Source organism: Zalophus californianus, chromosome 12, assembly GCF_009762305.2.
Source record: "Zalophus californianus isolate mZalCal1 chromosome 12, mZalCal1.pri.v2, whole genome shotgun sequence".
NCBI classification, from domain to species: Eukaryota; Metazoa; Chordata; class Mammalia; order Carnivora; family Otariidae; genus Zalophus; species Zalophus californianus.
The window spans coordinates 56,365,764-56,389,743 of record NC_045606.1 but is presented as its reverse complement, the minus strand read 5'-3'; positions in this window follow the sequence as shown (position 1 = coordinate 56,389,743).

The window sequence follows — 23,980 nt, the reverse complement described above, 5'->3', positions numbered from 1 at the left end:
GTGGTTGAATGCAGATCTCATTAGAATCCGCTCCTTTCCTTTGTTATTTTTCTGCTGTATTACTCTGTGTATGTGTGCATGCACGCACACATCACAAAAGAGAAGAACATCCTCTTGAGAAATGCTGGCTCTCCCATCCTTAAGTGAACAAGAATGTATGCGTTCATTCCACAGAACTGGAAACAGACCATACCGTGAGCGGTGCTATGATGGCAGTTTGATCAGAGGACAGAATGCCTGACTCCACTCAGGAGCTGGGTTGTGATGATTCACTCATTCATTATTCATTTGTTCCACAAAATGTTCCTGAAGGAAAGCAGGTGCTGTGCCAGAAACCCTGCTAGCTGCTGTGGATGCAAAAATCCAGGAAGAGGCAACCAGCACCTTCAAGCTGCTTACATTCTAGTGTGACAAACAGGTCTGCAACAGATGAATGTAAGGGAGTGAAGCTTCTAGGAGAGAAGCTAATTTCTACTTGAGACATGGGAAATCAGGGAAAGGGATTTCAGGCAACAAAGTTTTGAGCACCTCCTAGGAGTTGCATATTGACTTTGTTTCCTAAAGCTTTTGGAGACCTCGGCTTAGAAGCGGGGAGCGTGTGGCATGTCAATTGTTCGAATCAATCAGAGCAGCAGCACAGATAACACAAAACAGGGACCAAGAAGAAGCCAATTCTCTGCCTTAGCATGAATCCTAGGACTACTGCCACCTCCCCCGCTGCCCACGACAGCAGCTTGCCTTGTTAATTGTGTTTTCTTAAAGCAAATGCGAACACTGGTTTATATCCCTTGAGCACACACCAGCTGGATAGTAGGAGGAAGCCAGTTCAGCATTAAAAATTGACTACAGATAATTTACAGGGCCGACAAGCCACAGGCAGATACCAGAGTGGAATATATCGTTGGTTATTGGTTAGCCCTCGAGGAATTGCGCCGGCCCACGCTGCAGCGCCATCTCCTGTTTCTGCTGAGGTTGCAGTCTTGTTCAGGTCTTCAGAGCCCTTCCTATGAATCTTATCAGTGGGAGCGTAAACAAGGTCAAGTGAAATGTAGAGGATGTTAATGAGACCTCCGTGAATTTGCATGGCTCGGAATGCGGTTGTTAGATCATTTTCAGGTGAATAAAACCTGAAATTTGCTTTTCACTTTGCAAATCATCTCACCAGCAACGGTCCACTGTTAAGTACTCTCCCAAGCCCAGAAGGCAATGGGCCTATAAGGGATGTTTCGTGGAATAACTGAATCAAATGAAACTGTTGTTTACTTTTTGCCATAGAAGCTCTGACAAATAAAATGGAAGATGCTATTGCCATTTTCATCGGCTAAAACAAATCTTTACAGGGGAGAAAAAGAAGAGAAAGAGACTAAAATGTCAGTTGCTGACACTGTCATTCCCTGCCAGTCAGTAAATAAACATAACATCTATTAGTTGTCATGGAAACGTTCCGCCTGATTCCAAGCATCAAAGCTCAACAATAAAGAAACCCTGATATTTGTGTCTGGGCACAAACAACTCTTTTGGCATTTCTCATGAGCTCACCAGCCTAAGAGCTAACATTTTCCCTGTTTGTTTTCTTTCTCAGGCATGAATGCATTTGCTTTGGAAAAAGAGACATGTATCTTAGAAACCTATCAGAAATATGTGAATACAGCTACCTCGCCAATCTCGGCTTCCCCACTCCCCCCCACCACCACCACCACCTCTCTTTTAACCTTTGCCTGAGAAGAATTTAAATGGCATATTTAGTCACTACATATTGTGCTTCCTGTACCCGATGCTGCATAAAAGGGATTGATTTAAATCATTTACAGTAACCATGTGGAGGAGGGAAGGTCCGGTTTTCTGCACCAAATGCTCTTGGATCCTTAATAAGCAGCCCAAATTACAGACAACAAATGAATGTACTTGTATTTGTCTCTTCTTGGGTAAAGAATTATTCTTGAGTGAAAACTTATTGCATACTTGCAGTTTTCAACAAAAAAACAGCTCAGATATGTGAGCAGAGATAAAGGATGCTTAACCCTCCATCTCCCAGATAACTAGTCTCAGAAATGTTGGCTTAAAAAGTCAGAGAATTTTCCTATTACAATTTTTTGTAATCGTGGAATTTATAACACCTCACAAAGCAGGGATAGACCAAGTCTAAAGGTCACAGCTGAGAGCACTAAAGCTTTAGGAGCAACCATTGTTAATAATAATTGGCTGAAAGCAGAGCACAGCTTACCCTTCAGAGCTTCACTCAAACATTTAGCATTTCTAAAGCTCTAGAGCCTTTGACAAGATAGGCATAAATCAGGGGGGATTTAAATTCCTGATTTTTCTGGCATTTTCAAGTTATAAATCCCACACATTCCTAAAACCACATCGTCCCATAATCAGAGCTGAGGGCCAGAGTGGGTTCCGACTGCAGCTCAAGTCATATTGGAATAAGGGGCTCCTGCTTCCCTCTGGGCCTTAAAACAATTCTTGTTGAAGGACAGTTAAAGATTTTTTTAAAGCCTTCTGAAGTGAGGCCAAGAAAGGATTACATTTATCCCAACACTCCACCAGGCCTTTCTCATCTTTGGATATAGCCACCTCTGGATTTTTCTAGAAGATCCTCTTAATCCATGTCTACATACTCCAAATGGTTTGAATAGTCAGAGGCAAGGAAACAATTGAAAAGGGCCTATAAATGAATGATGCTAATTCAGAGTTTCTCAAAGTGGGCTCAAGGACCACTTTTGTTACAAATTCAGAATCACCTGCACTGTTGAGATTCGGATTTTCCAGCCCAACTGGGACATACTGAATCAGAGCTCCCAGGGAAGAGAGGACTTAATCAACTTAGCAAATGTCACCAGCTGATCCTTTTGGTCTGGAAAATCGTGCATTAACCCTTAATCTCAAAAAGTGGAGCCCAGAAATCTGCATTTTTAAACAGAGGGCCAGGTACAAGTGTGGACCCATGCATGCTTGCTGTGTTAAACTGAATGTATCTATTATCTGTTATATTCATTTCTCCAGAGAAAGTCATTGTCCACACTTTTATTTTCCCCTTTTTTTTTTTAATGTTTTTCCAAAAAAGCTCTTCCCTCACATGGCAGTGTTCTCTCCCACTGCCTGGGAGCCTTTGCAGCAAGGGCTTCCCTCACCCTGGCGGTAGCTGACGTCACAGCAGGTGCACAGGGATGGGGCCCAGAAGACTTGATTAACTCCTTCTACTGCTCTGAGCACCAGTTTCCTCATAACTTGAGCTTCTCAAACTCCAATTATCCTGGCTCAAGGTCTAGCTTCTCTAACACTGGCTAGTAACGAAGTGAGGAAGCAGAAGAGGAAGAAAGGGGAAAGTGAGAAGTCTGTGGCCAGCTAACACTCTTTTTTAGTAGTTGGGGAAAATGGAACGAGGACTTCCAACTCTAGTACTTTTTAGTGCCTTTTCTCCCTTAAGCTCAAAGTTTCCTGCTCTTTAAAACATGGGAGGCTTTACTGTGAAAACCCCCAAGTGCGCTCACTAGAGGCAGTGTGATTCCAGGAGAGCCTGTGGTGTGAGAAAGGTAAGGACAGGTCCCAAGTATGCTAAGAATAATTGAACTGTTGATGGACTGACTTCTATTCACTTTTTTTCTCCTGAATGGACTAGCCCAAATATATTTGTATGGTTTCTTGCCTTTTTGTCCATTTTGAAGATACTACAGAAAGGAGGCAATAAAAAGGCTTAGCATCACATTTTGTTTTCATTCTATGGTTCTAAATCCCATAAAGAGCAGAAACAGGGGAAGGAGAGAGCCAGGAGGGAGTATGCATCACTGGAGCAAAGGAGAGGAATGAAATGGTTGGCACGTGTAGCAGGTATGTGGGGAGTATGCAGACAGCGAGACCAGCCCAGGAGGATCCATCTCCAAGCCCCCAACTCCCCCTCCAGCTTTGTTTGCCTTAGGAGCCGCCTTTTGATGCCTCTAGCACGCAAGCCTCTAGGGATTCTCCAAGACTGCTCTCTGGACTGCCAAGGTATGGGGATACTCTCTTTCCTCCCAGTGCTGGGAAGGCAGCGTTTGACTTTTCCAAAGGGAGTTTTCCTAGCAAACTAAGAAAAAACAAAACCTATTTTCCATAAACACATAGAAGCATGTGAAATCCATAATTCTAGATCTGCTCAGCTGTCTTTAACTCACTTCCAACCAAGTGTGGTTTCTCTGGCACAAATCCTGGAGAACCGGCCCCAGAATCTTCTCCTCACCCTCTTCTGGCTGAACTGGGTGCTAAACAAACATGCTCTTAGCTGGAAGTCAACTTGGGTTTGTCTCACTTTTAGGCCTGGCAGGAATCCTAATGCTTTCCTGAACATCATTCCCCATGACTTCCTGGAGGGACATGTGAATGGAAGAGGGCTTTGTAGATAAGAAGTTAGGGTCCAAGTCCCCAGTTCTCAGTGACAGGCTGTGTGACCTCCTGCAAACTATTTACCATGTCTCAGGTTCCATTTCCTCCTCTTAAAATGAGGTAACAAAGCTGACATCATGAACTGCCAACAAGATAAGAAGAACTGCAAACACCTAGGATATCCTTTTCCCTAAATCATAAGGTACAAGTCCCCAGATCCACCTACCCTCCTGGTTCTTCAGCATCTATCTATGCTCCATACTCCCCCTTCTGGGGATCCAGCCCTGATCCATGACTTCGGCACAGAGGAGGTATATCTAGGATGGATGGAAGAGAGAACAGAGGAGAGTCAGGGTGCCTAGCTAAGAAGCAGTAAGTCCAAATCAGAGGATCTGAGGACCCAAGCTAAAGGACAACACTGAAAATAGAGGGCGAACATGGACAACTTAATGAAGGCAGGATCTCACTTGAATGTGCATAATGAAAGCACAAGAGAAGATCAGGCACAGCAGGGAGGGAAGAGCACTGCACTTGGAACCAAGAGACCTGAATTCAAAGTCTTCATTCTACCACTTGCCAGTTTCATAAACTCTGAGAGGCCATTCATCTCTGAGTCTCATTTTTGTCTTTTGTAAAACAAAACTGGAAATAGCTACAAATTAAATAGAAACTGCATAAGATAACTGGAACATGATGGAATGAACCGTTAGTCCATAATGGTCACTTTTAATCTTACTATGATCTTGAAGTCACTAATCTTTCTTATGCCTCAGTTTCTTCATTTGTAAAGGGTGGCCCTAAGTGCACCCCACAGGCCCTTCCAGCTCTAACATGTTTGTATCTATTAGAAAGTGATGAGTCTGGTTGGTACATGTCAAATGCAGGCTGGTATTCCTGTGGAAAGTTTCCTGGTCAAGTTGCTAACACAGATCAAGACTCTAGAGAAGCAGTTCTCAAAGGGTCACCCCAGCCCCTAGGGGGTATTAAGAAAATTTCTGAGCATTTTTGGTTGTCAAAATGATGGCAAGGCACTACTGATATTAGAGGACAGGAACCAGAGATACCATGATGTGTACAATGTGTGCAGTGCAAACACAACAATGAATTGTCCTGTGTGGCTTTCGCATGTTTCCCCAGATAGCCAAGTAGGATATTGGTTCTCAAAGTATGGTCTGGGGACCCCTGGAGATCCTCTAGACCATTTCAGGGATAATCAGGGTCTAAACCATTTTCACAGTCATACCATCATATTATTTGCCTTTTTTACTGAGTTGACATTTGCAATGATGAGACAAAAAGGAATGGTGGGTAAAAATGTTGGTGCCTTGCACAAATCAAAGCAGTAGCACCAAGGTGTATTACACTAGCAATCATTGCATTCTTCACCACCAGGCACTTCCAATTCAACACCCTCCATTTTTACTTTAGAATGTTCTTGATGAGGCAATAAAATTTATTAACTTCATCAAATTTCAACTCTTGGGTACACACCTTTTAACTATTTTGTCTGACAAAATGCTACATATCAAAACACAATTTGAGTTGCAAGCTGAACTAGCCATGTTTTTCATGGAATATCAGTTTTACCTGAAAAAACAACAGGCAGACAAAACTATGATTATTCAGAAAGGTATCTTGCAGACCATTTTTTCAAAAATGAACAATTTTTGTATTTCCGAGGAAACAACTAAAAAGTACATATTAGTGCAGATAACATTAAGCATTCAAGCAAGAATTAGAATTGTGAGAAATTTGCACCTGCCACTATGAGCTTGATAGCTTTTCAATACTTAAAGGCCTTTCTGATGAGATTGGTGGCAATACTAATGAATGTGATTTATTGATTGTGTATGATGAAATGTGGCAACATTTGGATATCTGTATAACTCAGTGAGCCAATACTTTACAAATGACCAATGTACAATGTTACAAAATCATGCTCGGTTAAAAAAAAAAAATAAGGAAACAAAGCTTCGTTCAAAGTGCAAGATAGACCAGTGGAATTTAATGTAACAGAGTACAAGATAATCATTGATATGATTTCAGGTCTCATTTTGAATAGCCCTTAAGAAACCATCACTTGGGGGCACCTGGGTGGCTCAGTCAGTTAAGCATCTGCATTCGGCTCAGGTCAAGATCCCAGGGACCTGGGATCAAGTCCCTCAGCAGCTCCCTGCTCAGCGGGGAGTCTGCTTCTCCCTCTCCCTCTGCCTCTCTCTCTGCTCATGCTCTCTCTCTCTCTCTCTCTCTCTCACTCATTCTCTCTCTCAGATAAAGAAATAAAATCTTAAAAAAAAAAAAAAAAAGAAACCGGGGAGCCTGGGCAGCTCAGTCATTAAGCATATGCCTTCGGCTCAGGTCATGTTCCCAGGGTCCTGGGATCAAGCCCCGCATCGGGCTCCCTGCTCGGCAGGAGGCCTGCTTCTCCCTCTCCCTCTCTCCCTGCTTGTGTTCCCACTCTCACTGTGTCTCTCTCTGTCAAATAAATAAATAAAATCTTAAAAAAAAAGAAATTATCGCTTGTTAAAAAAAATAAAATTAACTATCACTTGTTGAACTTTGTGCCTTATCAAAGAAAAATATCCACAACTACCTGAAAAGTCTACTACAAAATTTCTGCCTTTTCCACCTACATATCTGTGTAAGGCTGGATTTTCTTCAAAAACTTCAAGCAAAATATCATATTGCAGTAGATTGAATACAGAAGCAGATAAGGGAATCTAGCTGTGTTTGATAAGCCAGATATTACAGAGATTTGCAAAACTGTCAAACATGCCATTCTTCTCACCAAATTATCTTTTGTTTGGGGAGATATACTTGCCCAAGATCTATTGACCATTTCATAATGTCATACCACCAATGGCAATATTAGTCATGATATTAGAGTTGCGGACACAATACACCCTTATATTCTGGCTTTGTAATTGTGCCATCCCTATGATTTTTGGGTAAGGCACAGACTTCTGATACTTCATTTTGTCTTCTGGTATAGTTGTGCCCAAGGATTTGCACATTGAAATACATATTGTATTATTAATTTTCATTTTTTTAAGATTTTATTTATTTGACAGAGAGAGAGAGAGCCAGAGAGCACAAGCAGAGGGAATGGCAGAGGGAGAGGGATAAGTAGGTTCTGCACTGAGCAGGGAGCCTGACGCAGGGCTTGATCCCAGGCCCCTGGGATCATGACCTGAGCCGAAGGCAGATGCTTAACCATTTGAGCCACCCAGGCGCCCTTCCTTTATTTTTTATAAGACAGTCAAGACATTTTCTTTTTAAATTATGTAGATAGGTAATTTATGTTATTTATGAATTTCATAATAATAAAAATGACATTGTAAAATATTGTTATAAAAGGGGGATTGCATCTGGTATGGTTGGGAATGATTGCTCTAGGAGGTAGAGGCTGATGTGAGAGATTGGAGAATTATCTACACAAAGGTGATAGCTGAAGCCGCAGGAAGGAGTCATCTTATGAGATGTGTCATTCAGTGTGCCATGCCTTTAAAAGTGATGGAGGAATAACCACTGGGTAGAGGATGTCCCAAAAGAATACTGCTCATGAAATTTGGTTCAAAGTTCCCCAGCAACGTGTTACCTCATTGTCAATCTCTGACTCTAATCTCCCATTTGCCCACCAACTCTGGTTCCTATGCTTTTCCTCCTTGGACTACCTTGTCTGCTTACTTGAATCAATAGATGGCAGAGCCCACCTCCAAACCCATTCTATGAGCCACACTTTGTTGGACAATTCACCCCAGCTCACCCTGGTTAGGAGCTCTACTATTGCTGGACTTTAACTCCAAAAAAACTACCTTGATACCTGGCCATAGAAAGGACAGAGCTAAAGGGGCCAAGTATAAAAAGAGGAAATGTGAAAAAATGAAATTCTTTGATAAGACAAGCGGTTAAGTTCTTGCTACACAGAAGCCCCCAGGCCAGCTAAGCCTATTCTCTCTCTCCCATGAATTCTGAAACTTATTCAGTTTCACATTTTTATAAAATGGCAAAATGTCTCAGTCTCTTAGCTCATGATTAAAATCCAGTTGTTTATTTATAGGGCCATTTGTTGCTGAAACCTCTCCTTAAAAAAAAAAATAATAATAATTGCTTCTTAAGATGGTTTTCCTCTATCTGCCAGAAGATGTCATTTTGGGATGAGGCCATTCAAACTTGCTCAAATCTGAGCGATAACTCAGCTAAAATGAGGTCAATGTAAATGACTACCCACAACGGGGAAAAATCAGTTAAATTAAATCCAGAATAAGTACCAACATATCATGTAGTAAGAGTTACATGTGTCAAATGGAGGAGTGTTATGAGGATTAATGAGTCTGTTATTAAAAAACGCTTTGGGATTCTTGGATGAATGGCATTATTGAAAGTGGGGATAGGACTGGCATTTACAGATTGTAGTTATATCAAGGCCTTGTAACACACTCTGGGGAAACATGGAGAAAGTGACGGAAGAACTTAAAACAGATTTTTTTATTGATTGTCATTTTTTATATTACATTTAGCAGTCCAAATACTTCATTCAGCAAAATATGTGGGTGGATGCAAGTGTCTACTTTGCAAAGTTCTACAAAAAGTAATGTAAGCTTATTTGAGAATCTCAACACTGTGTTGTAGTTTATAAAAGAAACACTGGGACAATAGCAAGAATCACTTCAGAACAAACTTATCCTTACTCCCCATAGTGGTGTGTGTAATAGGCAAGTGGCAAAGACGGAGAATGTCAAGGAATTCTCTGTTGGGTAAAGTACAGACTAAGCCAGAGGCAATGACATGACTCTGGGCTGTTTCCCTACAAGGCTTGATGTTGTCATGGATAGTGGAAAATGCAGTCAATCTCCTGGTTGTTTCTAAATGCCTGCAAGTCTCAGGCTTCCAGATGACTGATTTTTTTTTTTTTTTTTTTTAACCTGGAAGTTTTCACACTGTAAAATGCATGACTGAGATTGTATCCTTTGAAGTCTGTATAAAATTGTCCCAACTCTCCTATCAGCTTTCTTGCAGAGTCTGACACCCTACATAGCTCTCTGTGACTTCCCAGGGGTCGAGTCTTAATGGTCTCCTTTGTCCATGAACTCCTGCTGTATTCCGATCCTCCCTCAGTCTCCTGCTACTGTGATGCGTGCCTATCCTCCCCAGTCTAGCCATGGAGTCCAGGCCTTTTCCCAGATTTCCCCAAAGCCTGCTGACATAAAGTACTTGGTGTGTAGCAGCACATTTTACTGGACAGTTGGGGAAGCAAATGCCATTTAACTGACCGAAATGAAGATAATTTGAAATCAAAGTAATAGATACTCCCGGTCTCAGGAGTTCCCCAGTCAACCCAGCACCAAGAATTGCCCATTGGCCACTTTTCTCCTTAAGTTTCAGTCTCCTGCAATGCCACTTGGCTCCAGGATCACTCTCTGCCCTCCTCTGCCCCCCTTCTCCCCTGCTCATTCCTACTTCCAAGCTCCTATTCATTTTCTAGACAGAGCTGTTTAGAAACTTCCTTGTGATCTCCTTCTAATCCATGCCCTCAGATAATTATCTTCCATCCTCGATGCAGTTATCAAGGTATTTTCCTGTTTCAAACCATTCATTCAGGAAAGGAATGGAAATAATTACTTTCCCTAAGAAGATTCTATTGCCTTCCATGCAGATTTGATCACACTGCAATCACTTAGGGCCTTTGGAGGGGGCCTCAGGCACCAACTACATTGCAGAATCCTTTGATTTCTCTGCCACTTCTGGGAGAGGACCTTCCCTTTTCCACTAACCAGTGCCCACTTGTCATCCATGGTGTCCAGCAGAAGAGCCATCATCCCTGCTGAACTCCACCCAAATTATATTGTATGCAGCCCTCTTTAACACTGATACACTCACTATTTTAAATGTTCCAACAGTAAAAGAGATATCTCATGGCAGAAAATTACAGATTCCAATATGAGTTACCACTACGCCTGCTCAGTGAGGAAGGAAGAAATCTCTAGATTGAATAGATCAAAAGGATTGTTGTTTATTTGTAGATCTTTTGTGGAGTCAGAACTTTTACAACTGAATTGAATGTCTTATTTTGAATAGATAATATATGCACAAGGTGTAAAATCCAAAAGGTACAAAAGGGTGTAGAGTGAAAAGTAAATAATACTTCTCTGTCTGGTCCCATAATTGCCCAGCCTCCCTTCCCAGAGGCAACCACAGGCAACAGTTTCTTCTGCATTCTCCCAAAGATCTTCTGTGCATTTACAAACATAGATATTTATTTTTTTCCTTAGACAGCTTGTGCCCACTCCGCATATTCTTCTGCCCTTTATTTTTCCATTTAACAATATATCTGGGAGATCATTCCTCATTAGTAGACACAAAGACTCTCATTATTTCTATTGGCTCCATCATTTTATATTGTATGTATACACCATAATTTAGTCAACAATTGATGGACATTTAGGTGGTATTCAATATCTTCCTAGTATGAACACTCCTGCAATGAATTTCCTTGTGGATGGGTATTTTAACCATGTGCAATATATTTATAGGATAAACACTTTGGAATGAAATTCTTAGGCTAAATTGTATGTGCATTTTAATTTTATTAGATATTGTCCAACTGCCTTCCACAGAGATTCACTAATTTACCCTCCAGCAATGTGTGGAAGAGACACAAATTTATGTGCACTTTAAGAGATGGGACCCCTGGGTGGCTCACTCGTTAAGCGTCTGCCTTTGGCTCAGGTCATGATCCCAGGGTCCTGGGATTGAGCCCCGCATCGGGCTCCCTGCTCAGAGGGAAGCCTGCTTCTCCCTCTCCTTCTCCCCCTGCTTGTGTTCCCTCTCTGGCTGTGTCCCTCTCTGTCAAATAAATAAATAAAATCTTAAAAAAAGAGAGAGAGAGAGAGATGGGTAAAATTTGGAATGACATATACAAGCGCAAGCAGAATTCTGCTAAGGAGAAATGGCTCACTCCTGGTCTGTAAGCACCTTGAAGGCAACAACTATGCTGTTTATCATCATATCATCTGGTCCTTAGCACAACGTCTGGCATATGTAAATAGGCAGTTACTTATTGATAAGTGAATGGCATCATAACAGTTTAGAGGTGGGAACTAAACTTAGGCTGTCTGGGGGAGAGAGAGCAGTAGTCCAAATGACCTAAGGTGTATGTATGACAGGGGAGAAGTGGCCAAAAAAAGTTGAAAAATGTGAACTGTTTCTTTTTTGTCATCACCTTGGAAACAATTTTTCCTCTAGCCATTGTTACAGTCAGGATGAATAGAGAAAATATGGTAAAATCTACCTTGGATATTATGAACTTCTATGAGAAAAAAAATATTGATCATATCATCCTAGAAAGAACATTGACTATGCTATTTTTCCAAGCAGAGATCATTAGTTTTGTCAATATGTAGCCGTTGGATCAAGATGTTTTAAGTCCAGACTAATGGTCTTGGCCGCCCTTAAGGTCAGGCCAATTGCTGGGGCTGCCTCACTGGCCAGCAATCCATCCTGACCACCACATTGGGAAATGTGATCAGATGAGCTTTTCTGTGGCCAACCACTCTGAATGTGCACAGCCAACTGAAGACTATAAAGGAAATGGAATTCATGACTTCAGTTATTGGTTTAACAATTCCATAAAATCAGGTATTTATTATGAGGCAGGTATATTGATGATATGAAGATTATAGAAAGATTTTAGACACACACATGCACATGTACAGAGAAAGGTCTAGATAAACCCCATTGTCCCTACATCGTTGCTAGGTTTCCCAACTCTACATTAAAGTATTATTGCCCCATTTTACAGACAAGGAAATAGAAGTCTAAATAGGTGAATTGACTCTCCTGTGATCACTCAGCTAATAAAGCAAAGAAGTGAGAATTCCTACCTAAGTATATGAGGCTCTAAATTCATATTTCTACTACACTGTTGACTTGAATTACAAGCATGAACTAACACCATGGGCCATTCACCATTCACGCCACTATCACACATTTCTTTCTTCAGGCTGTCTCACTGAGTCAGTGATATGGCAGCATTTACAACACACAGTTAAATCTCAGTCTTACTCACATGCAGGCCAATTACTCCAAGTAACCAGTGTTCTATCCTTTCTACAAAAAAAAAAGGAGTAGTCTTAGATCTAGTAATGGCACATTTTTAGTGCATGACTTTCTTTCCAGAACACGTCTGATCACCCTGGGCATTAGGGATATTTCAGCATTTATACTCTACATTTATCACAATATGTTGCCTGCAATGTTTTTGCTCTCTCTCTCTCTCTCTTTTTCCCTGGTACCTGGCTCATTAAAGAGACCACTAGTCATTTTAAAACCAAATTGAGTTTAAATACATTTTCTTGACACATCTGTTTTGTTAAACGTATCCCACGAAACCAACATTAAAAGCCAATGCCATTAAGAGGGCATAAGGTAAGCTCATTTAGTTGACCAAATTGTATAACACAATGAATTAATATGGTAATATGCCTTTGGAGACCAGCAGCAGATAATGGAGGTGAACAGAGGAGCTCGAGCCGGGTTTTGGAAAAGCAAAAGCAATTCATCATTATGCTGTAACAATATAGGAGAACATTTCTCATTTCCCACTCGCCTGCCCCCATCCCGAAAACCTTTTGGTTGTACTTTTTCAACACCAACTTCGACGAGCATGACTTTGCTCACTCAGACCGCTACATTTTGGCTACCCAGAGAATTCTCTTATTTGTGTTTTGAACCAGTAGTAAATAAGTGAAGATTTCAGTTACAAGTAAGTGTTGGTGGGACATGAATCTGAGAAAGCCATGCCCTTGTCACTCTATAGAACAACTAGCAAAATACTCTCCAAATAGAAGTCAAAATCAGGGAGCAGAGAGGAGCAGGTAGAACAGAAATACTATCAAAGATTCTAGCCATCCTTCCCTCAGAATTAAGCTTTAGAAATAATGCACTATATAAATTGACAGTCACTTCTTGGACTCAGTCCTTCTCAGTAGCTTGGATTTCTGTTTCTATCCTGCCAGAAAAAAACTAATTAAAGCTTATTGCGTCTGGTCGCAAGAATGTATCCCCTAGCTACTTAAAAACAAAAACAAAAAAACCTTTCTAAATAATGTTTTCCCTCAATTATAAAATTAGATATGTTTATTAGAGAAAATACAGACAAGCATAAAGGAGAAAATGCAAAATCATTTATAACCTCAATGCTCAGAGATACCATGATTAATATTTTAGTATATTTATATATGTTTCACCTACCATTAAATAACCTTCAAAAACAGGATTTTAATTGTTATATAAAATGATTTTAAGAGACTTCTGAGGTTGAATATTTAGGTTTTTCTTTCTTTTTTTTTTCAATTACAAACAAAGCTATAACAAACACTTACACATAAATCTTTCACCCAGTTTCAGTTTCTATTTGGAGGACATATTCCTACAGTGGGATTCCTGGGCCTGGGGTGTGAATAATTTTAGAGTTCTTATGTTAAATCCCCCACCCTTCAATCCCCATCTTTCTTGGCCTCTCAGCAACTTCCAACACCGTTGACCCCTACTTCTTTCCTCAAGTCTTTTCTCCTTTGCTCTGTGACACCAAGTTTTCTCAATTCCCTCTTATCTCTCTTTCACAGTTCCTTTCTGGGTCCCCTCCTCTGTCTCTCCATCAGTTTGGAAGTTCACCTCTTCTTTCCTCTCTTTCTCCATCTTGCAAAGCAAAACCAAGGTCCACTCCTATCCTGGAAAGTACCAACCCTCCCCACTGGGCATCTCCAGGGACAATGGATTAAATGAAGCCTCCTATTACTTTCTGGTTCAAAAATCCCATAATTCCATTATTTATAATTGGATATTTTTTCTCTCCAGTGAGGGAAAAAAGTACTGTCCCCCCCCATCTGCTCTGTCTGTCTACCTGACTCTCTCATTCTCAGCCTGTTTATAATTCCCATTGTTCCCCCAAAGAACCGAAGGTGACTGAATGCTCTTTGACACAGAGTATATCTTTTTGTCCTTGTCTAACCATTCAAGTAATGTCCTGTTTGTAAGTTAGTGATTTGAAATTAGTTGATCTGAAACCCACAGTCTGTCATTAAAAAAAAAAAAAAAGAATTGTTACAGTTAATATAGTTCCCATTTTCCCCTCCCAACATGTGAAACAGACTGAATCAGGTTGGTCTACTGCATCCATCTAAAGTGCATAAATGTGTGACAGAGTAAACCCCCAACCCCAAACCCAAACTATAAGGAAAGGATTTTGTAGCTCTTTCTAAGTTTTTCTACTCTGATCCAGGGATATTTAGGGACTTTCTGATCACTGTCTAAAGGAATTGCAAGTTCTTCACAGAATATAACCTTCTCCTATTGCTACTACTGGCTCAGTATCCACCAATAATCCCTAATTCTGTGTTTTTGAAAATTAGACAATACTGAAATTTTTTAAAGGCTGTGGTATGATAGATAATAAATAATAGTTTGTAATAGATTTCTGTTCACAATCTGTTCATATTATTTTTTTATTTAATTTTATTTTATATGTTAGTCACCATACAGTACATCATTAGTTTTTGATGTAGTGATCCATGATTCATTGTTTTCGTATAACACCCAGTGCTCCACGCAGTACGTGCCCTCTTTAATACCCATCACAGGGCTAACCCATCCCCCCACCCCCCTCCCCTCTAGAACCCTCAGTTTGTTTCTCAGAGTCCATCGTCTCTCATGGTGCATCTCTCCCTCTGATTTCCCCCCCTTCATTTTTCCCTTCCTTCTCCTAATGTCCTCCATGCTATTCCTTATGTTCCACAAATAAGTGAAACCATATGATAATTGACTTTCTCTGCTTGACTTACTTCACTTAGCATAATCTCCTCCAGTCCCATCCATGTTGATGTAAAAGCTGGGTATTCATCCTTTCTGTTGGCTGAGTAATATTCCATTGTATATATGGACCACATCTTCTTTATCCATTCATCTGTTGAGGGGCATCTCGGCTCTTTCCACAGTTTAGCTATTGGGACTTCTGCCACAGATTTACAAATGGATACAGATATAACCAAGATGTCAAAAATGGACTTCAGGGTAACAGTTATGAAGACGATAGCTAGAATGGAGAAATCGATTAATGGCAACATAGAGTCTCTAAGGGCAGAAATGAAAGCTGATCTGGCAGAACTTAAAAATGCTATCAGTGAGATCCAATCTAATCTAGATAATCTAACAGCTACAGTAAGCGATGCAGAAGAATGAATTAGTGATCTAGAAGACCAATTGATAGAAAAGAAGGGAAAAAAGGAGGCCAGGGAGAAACAACTCAAAATCCATGAAAACAGAATTAGAGATGTTCCAACGTCAAAATTATTGGGATCCCTGAGGGGGTGGAGAGAGAGAGAGGACTAGAAGATATATTTGAGCAAATCGTAGCTTAGAACTTCCCTAATGTGGGGAATGAAATAAACATTCATGTCCTAGAGGCAGAGAGGACCCCTCCCAAGATCAAGGAAAACAAGCCAATGCCCCGGCATGTAATAGTAAAACTCGCAAATCTTAGAACCAAGGAAACCATCTTAAGGGCAGTTAGGGGGAAGAGATTCCTTATGTGCAGAGGGAGGAACATCAGAATAATGTCAGACCTATCCACAGAGACCTGGCAAGCCAGAAAGGGCTGGCAAGACATATTCAGGGTACTAAACGAGAAGACCATGCAGCCAAGAATACTTTATCTGGCAAGGCTGTCATTTAGAATGGATGGAGAGATGCAGAGCTTCCAAGACCAGCAGAAACTGAAAGAATATGTGACCACTAAGCCAGCCTTGCAAGAAATATTAAGGGGGGTTCTATAAAAGGAGAAAAACCCCAAGAGTGATACAGAACAGAAATTTACAGAGACAATCTATAGAAACAAGGACTTCACAGGCAACATGATGACAATAAATTCATATCTTTCAATAATCACTCTCAACATGAATGGCCTAAATGCTCCCATAAAACAGCACAGGGTTGCAGATTGGATAAAAACCCAGGACCTATTTATATGCTGTCTACAATAGACTCATTTTGAACCTAAAGATACATCCCGACTGAAAGTGAAGGGATGGAGATCCATCTTCCATGCCAACAGACCTCAAAAGAAAGCTGGGGTAGTAATTCTTATATCACACAATCTGTTCATATTAATTGAAAGGTTGAATTGACTAGCATACCTTCAAAGAAACAGCAGTTAAGGATACCATTATTTTATTGCTTTGTAATAGTGAGCAGGTCTGTGAAAAACTTTTTCTTCATTCAACTCTGTCTTAAAACCATTCCTTATCTAGAGACAACATCTTTGACTGACTTTAATCAGGATAATTATCCCCCCAAATTTAATTATTGGCTTTTGCATAATACAAGGAGCTGACACAACCTAAATCTCAAATCATATTATAGACTGACACAGTAGGTCTTGGGGTGATGAGTATTAGAACTTTGGTGGGACAGGGGCACCTGGGTGGCTCAGTCGTTAAGCATCTGCCTTCAGCTCAGGTCATGATCCCAGGGTCCTGGGATCGAGCCCCGCATCGGGCTCCCTGCTCGGTGGGAAGCCTGCTTCTCCCTCTCCCATTCCCCCTGCTTATGTTCCCTCTCTCACTGTGTCTCTCTCTGTCAAATAAATAAATAAAATCTTAAAAAAAAAATTCAAAAAAAAAAAGAATTTTGGCGGGACATTGAGCAAATGGTGTCAAAAGCCATGTAAATACAGAGTTCCAGTTAATTTATTTTTAAGCTTATCCTCTCCATCTAATCCAGGCTCCAACTTAGATCATAGAAATCTCTTCCTTCCTTTTCTGGCAGAAGCAAAAGTCAACACAGCTTCTCTCCCAGCTATAAAATAGACCAATATATTTTTGAAGACTATATTCAGTGGTAGTCAAGTTTAGAGATAATGCTTTATTGCAACCATTGATTATAAATAGTGCAATAATTCAAGCATTCACCTTCCTTCCATTGTTTGACCCCAAAATGTTAAGTATAAATATGTGATGCTCCTCTGGACAAATGAGATTTCAGGAAGCAGAATTGCTTTATGATCAAACTAAAACCTATTTAATAAAAAGCCTTTAGTAGAGCTGTGGTTTAAAGCCAGTCAAAAGCAATGACATATGATAAATGTTCTACTTCAAACATGCACATTATAATCAAATCACAAGGATAATTCAACCCAATGCTTGAATTTTTCCTGTGTTCACCATTTATATGTTGAAACTCCATATTGTGGCTCAGAGCTGAGGAGAAATCGACATATTTTTTTTAAAAGTATTGCCTTTCTTACTTCAGATGGAAAGAAGGCTGGTTGCCTCTACTCACACTGTGAACACACACACACACATCACAGGTATGTATGTATATATATAATATATATATACATATAATTGTATGTGTGTGTGTGTGTGTGTGTGTGTGTGTGTGTGTGTGTGTGTATACAATTCCCAAGTGACTTTAGGAGCTCATTTTATACAAAAGCTTTAGAAAGATGTATTACAGAATTCATCCATTCTTCAGGAAAAAACTCTGAACCCTACATTTTTAATAGTTAAAAGATCCCTATTTCTGAAGTCCACCGTGAATACTTGTGCAAGCTTCAAGTCAGGACTTAAAGAGAAACATTTGCTAAGTCATTGTCAAAGCATGGATCAAGTTTGATCCATCTCGATGATTTGAGACCCCTTAAATGATCAGTGATATCTCAAGTTCAAGATTGTAACCAACTTGTTTCCAAATTCCTTACAGATGTTAATCAGAATTCAGGATATGAAATTAGAATTCCAGAAATTCTCTGGAATTCCCCAAATCATCAACTATTGTTAAAACCCTTTCAATAATCCTCATACACTTGACTCATTAACATGGATATCTTAAAAATTGCTTAATTATTAAGAAATATTAACTTTAGCTGTATTTATGAAAAGCTGCAGCCAATAGAAAATACTAGAATGCTGGAAAACACCAGCAAACATTATTGTTTAGTATTTAAATAACATTCAGATCTCCTAGCAAAGTTAATAGCACTAAACAGAATCAAAGTCTAAATTGTCAATTTAAGATCTTATTTTATTTCTAAAACTCATTATTTCTTGGGACGCCACTCATAGGATTTGTGTAAAGTATGCTATGCATATAAATTTATTAATATTTATTTGATTTGCAAGAATGAGTCACCATTAGCAGCAGACTGGCCCATGAACACATACTAATAATGGCCTCAGCTACAAGCAAGCCTGGCTGATTCGATTGTGACATTTCTCCTCCGTACTCCTCACCAGGTTCCTGGAAATGTCAACTTTAACCTCAGAATCTACATGTTAATGATTCCTGCTCTTGCTGTCATTTTGATGTCAGTGGATTCCTTCTGACCAGTAGTTGCTCTCTGTCGATCATTAAGCTTTAATTCTCATAGGAGAATTACACTTTTTTCTTTTTTCCCAATTTCTTAACAGGTTTTTCTATGGATTTGGAAAAACATAAGTTTCCTGAAGAATGCCAGCACAGAATTCCCACACAGACATACTAGGTTTGACAGGAGAAATAGATCAGTGAAATAATGCAGTTTCATAAAAGCATTTTGCTGTATTTTTAAATGGTGCCCAGCAAAAATACAAGGAGCATGGAAAATGATGCTTCAGCAATCTTTTCTCCTAAACCTCACCACCAGCTTTCTGACCCCACCCCCCTCAGCCCCATACAGACAGCATCTCTCTTCCCTAACACCAAAACCTCTGGGAACTTCATTTGGGTCCAGCTCATTTCTGGTCATTAAGCTGATTCTGGCAAGACAAGGCCTAGAACAGGGGGTCTAACCCATGTTCCACAGAACCATCTGAACTCAGGGAACCCCAGAGGAGTGCTTGGGGGGAGGGCTCATGCAGCCACTCATCTCTGCTTTCAGCCAGCAGCGCTGCATCTGTCAGTTTAACATAGCTGGCTTTTTCCAAGAATTTATTGTTTGTTTAAAAGAACAGTTCCGCTACTAAAAAAGAAACAGAAAAGGTTTGACAACTGCTGATTCAGAGAGCCTCGCGAGGCTTTGCTGACCCTTGGTGGGGCAGATCTCTGGGAAACTGAAGTCATTTTCAGGCCAGGGCCTACAAATACAGGGCAGGATGGGACCGCAGGAAAGTAGCATCTGGGTACCAGAGACTAGCCAGGGTGATCTCCCCTCTGCTCAAACCTGGGTGATAAACATGCAAGGACTTAGCCTTCACAAGCCCAACCATGGACTAAACCAGACCTTCTTGGTCTTTCTGGCCATGCATAACCCATTTGAACCACTCCAGTAGACCAAGGGATAAGCCAGAAATGGACAGCCCCGCAAACTCAATTGCTTTGTATTTCTAAATCTCTGTGCCCCAAAGTGAGTTTCGTGTGATATTGCAAACATTTCCGTGGAGTTTACAAACCAGGAAGGACTCCTCATCCTCCCTCTCCTCCCCTTCCTCCTTCCTCTTTCTTTTCCTCCTTCTTTCGCTGCTGTTGCTACAACTTATTCTGTTTCTGCTTCTTTTTCCTGGGGAACAGAATCATTTCCTTCTTCAACTGTCATCCAGAGCGCAGTCTGCTTTGCCAGCCAGTCAGCGTAGACACTGTCCCTTCCTCCTTGTCCCATGCCCTCGAAGCTCCAGCCCTGCTACACGAGTTTCTGGACACAACTGCACTTTCTTGGCCCCATACCTTTGCTCACACTGAGCCCTGGGAATGGGTGTCCATTTGTACAGAATCTCCACCTGGTGAGAGCCAACCTGCTCTCAAGGCTCTGCTCACACACACTTGAGCTGCCAATATTTCCTAAAGTCACTGTCAACTCCTCTGAAAGTGGAATGATCCATCATGACACATAACACTCTGCCTGACATGGAACACATTTTCAACAAATATAAGGAAAAAATTAAACTGAACCCCCCCCAACTCCCAAAACACATATTATGCTTTTTATGTAGCAGGCTTGGAAAATAGGTTATTGACTAGCTAACCAAATAGGAGAAGATGAGGGAAACATCCCAGAATGTTTATATTGTCTTTGGTCTTAATTTCATGGTATGCATTTCTCATACAAAATGAAAAGAAACAAAAAGATCCAGGATTTTATTCAAGCAGAAAATGTTTCCAGATTTTTTTCATAATTTCACAGATGTTCGTTTTGTAAGTTTTTCAAATCTTATGCTCGGCATTGTCACAACAAATCTCAGCAAAAAAACCTGATAGCTCTCTACGGTAGGAAATTCATAGTGTGTGTTAGCAAAAAGAAGGCGGGATGGGGTCACCATGCATATCATTTGGGACTGCATGACCCCCTCCCCCACTTGTCTTACCATCCCGGCCCTGTGACCCAGAGTGCCGAATCCCCTGGGCAGCGAGGGAATGGAAGATTGTCTCAGAGTACAGATTAGACTGCGGAAATGTATGCACTGAGTAATTCAAAACAAAAATTGTTTTGTTGAATCAGCTGCAACTTTGATGATAAAGAGGGACACATGGACCAATGTCCATTGCTGCCTCACCTTCCTCTTCTGTGAAATGGGAAGAACAACTATGTGTAGGGCTGTCAAGAAGCTTAGAGAACATACCTTGCAAACTCTGTGAAAACAGGGCTGATGTCTTTTTTATTTTATTTTATTTTATTTATTTGAGAGAGAGAGAGAACGAGAGAGAGCACATGAGAGGGGGGAGGGTCAGAGGGAGAAGCAAACTCTCTGCCGAGCAGGGAGCCCGATGCAGGACTCGATCCAGGGACTCCAGGATCATGACCTGAGCCGAAGGCAGTCGCTTAACCAACTGAGCCACCCAGGCGCCCAGGGCTGATGTATTGTTTACAATCCTCACCCCAGGGCCTAGCAAAATGCCTGACACATATTGGGCAATCAGCACATCCTGGGGATTCAGACAAACATGTAAATGTCCCAAGAAATGTCAGGAAGGAATTCCCACATGGGAACACTGGGTTTGACAGAACAGGTCAGTAAAATATGCAGAGTTTGATAAGAGCATTTTGCTATATTTTCAAATGGGACCCAGCAAAAGTCCTAGGAACACTGGAAATATATGAATAAGTGAATAAATAAATTAATAAACCCTTAGCATGAGGCTTAGTATCTATTAAGAATTTACTGAATGGAAGATTTCAAAGTAGACTTCATAAAGAGAATAACTCATTTAGCAGAGCCCATGCTGCGAGGTGCTTGCTGCTCTTTCTGGACAGGTCAGGCTGAGGCCTGTATATATGGTCTTGTGTGAGGGAGGGGAAGGACTTGACCTTTAAAGCTCTGTGGTTGCCTCTGTAACAGACTTCACGGTGGGCTTTTACCAAACTTAGTGCTGTATTTGAAGAACTCCAAGGACTTTGCCTTGAACCTACAGAGAACTGGAACATTCTGAAGAGTGGGAGCAATTTGCACTAATTTCAAAGTCCCAAGGGCCTATCTTCCAATTCCTCCTCGCCCTACTAGACCTCTTCTAGGGCTGTTCACTCTTCTTCCCGGCACCTTCCTCCTCCTGAGAGTTAACAGAAAGATGGCGGGGGGGGGGGGGGGTGTGAAGCGGGAGTCTAGGAACCTCCCTTTCTTCTTGACAATCATGGTGATTTACTTGGTTCTTTTACCAAATATTTACTGAGCACTTACCAAGGCAATGGCCCCAAGAATACAATGGTAATCGAGACATGTTGCTGCCTCAGGCAAGGAGGTGATAGAGATACCGAAGTAGGGTGTAAGGATAGCTAAGGAGCAAGTGGTAGGATAGGAGAGGGCAGCTCTGCCTGCCGGGGCAGGAGTGGGGTGGGGAACGGGTTCTGTAGTGAGTCTTTGACATTATCTCAGGAGTATGGGGTGCTCATTTGCCCCAAATACCTCCTCATGGGCCTGACATCTGAACTATCATCATTCCATTAGAGAAGAGCACCAAGAACTCTGAGGCCAGCAAGTCTGACCCTCCTTCTTTTAACAGATGTGACACTGAAGTCCACAGGGCCTAAGTGACTTAACACTGTGAAACTAATTCAGAACAACACTAAATACAGCAGGCCGAGTCCAAATCCAGACTCAAGGCCTTGTGCCTTCCTTTTTGTGTTGACAAAACCACACAGGAGTCTCCCCTTTCAGTCAGAACAGTCTCCAAAAGGGAAGGGACTTGGGAGGAATCACAGCCCTTCATTACACTGCTGCTAATATACCAATTCCAGTGATTCCACACAACAAGCCAGTTACCAGGGACGTCACTCTGTTCTCACGTGCCTTGGCTGCTACTGCCTACGCCAATCTCTCCGAGAGCCTGGTTTGGGAAACCAGCTAACACATGGGCAGTGCTTGCTATGGCACACCCAGGCAATGAGGCTCCAGAGTCTGTGCCCTTAAGTGCTACACTACACTTAATCCTGTGATTTTGTTCACCATTTTGTGGGTGAGAACAAGCAGAAAACAGGAGAGACAGCTCATCTCTGTTCCACAATGTCTGGGGCTTCAGCTGGAATGGTTCCAATGACTTCCCAGAGGTTATGTATCTGAAGCGTCAGTTCTCCTTCACGTGGTCTCTTCACGAGGCCTGCGTGGGCTTCCCCCATGGCATGGTGGTCTCACGGTTCCAAGAGGGAGGATTCCAAAGTGTCAGTGCTTGTGAAGCTTCTGCTTGCATAAGACTTGCTAAGTGGTCAAGGTTAAGTTGCATGGGCCAAGCCCAGAATCGATATGGAAAAGGAATATGTAAATGGTGAACACCAGGAGGCACGGTTCATCCAGGACCACCAGTGGAACATCTTACTGCTGTAGACAAGTGGGACATAAGAGTGAGTTGAGAGCAGCAGATCCTGGGGCAGGGTTTCTGCTTCTTCATCTTCCTGTACCTTCTTTTATAAGCAACATGTTCCCTACAAGAAGAAGAAGCCTCTTCTAAAGGCCAGTGCATATTACATTACAGAATGGAGGAGGGCATCAGTTGATTCGCAATCTGAATTTGTTTTCACCTCATTTGAAGAGACCTGAGTTTGACAAACCACAGGAGACTGAACAGGTTAATAGAAAATATTCTTGAAAATAATAAATTTCCAGGGGACTTCAAGATGTACTGCATCAGCTGTAACTGTTACAGTTAATAAGATAAAGTAGAACAAAAAATTTTGTGTCTTTAGCAAGTTTGTCACTCAGTAAGGCCTGACTGGAGAACATTTTGTAAAGAGAAAATGGCAGACACCAAGAAGTGTAACAATAAATTAATTAATACCAGGTTGTTAAGACATCATTTTTTTTAAAGATTTTATTTATTTGTTTGAGAGAGAGAGAATGAGAGATAGAGAGCACGAGAGGGAAGAGGATCAGAGGGTCAGAAGGAGATGCAGACTCCCCGCTGAGCAGGGAGCCCGATGCGGGACTCGATCCCGGGACTCCAGGATCATGACCTGAGCCAAAGGCAGTCGCTTAACCAACTGAGCCACCCAGGCGCCCAAGACATCATTTTTTTTAAAAATGAGCAGGTTAATAAAGTTTTGAATTACTAGGAGAGGAGCTTAAAAATCTATCCAAATATCCTTCCTTTGTTCAGAAAAAAATAGAACCACCTAGAAATTTCAGTGCTGTGAGTTATGATCCTAGTTCTATTCCCCAATGAT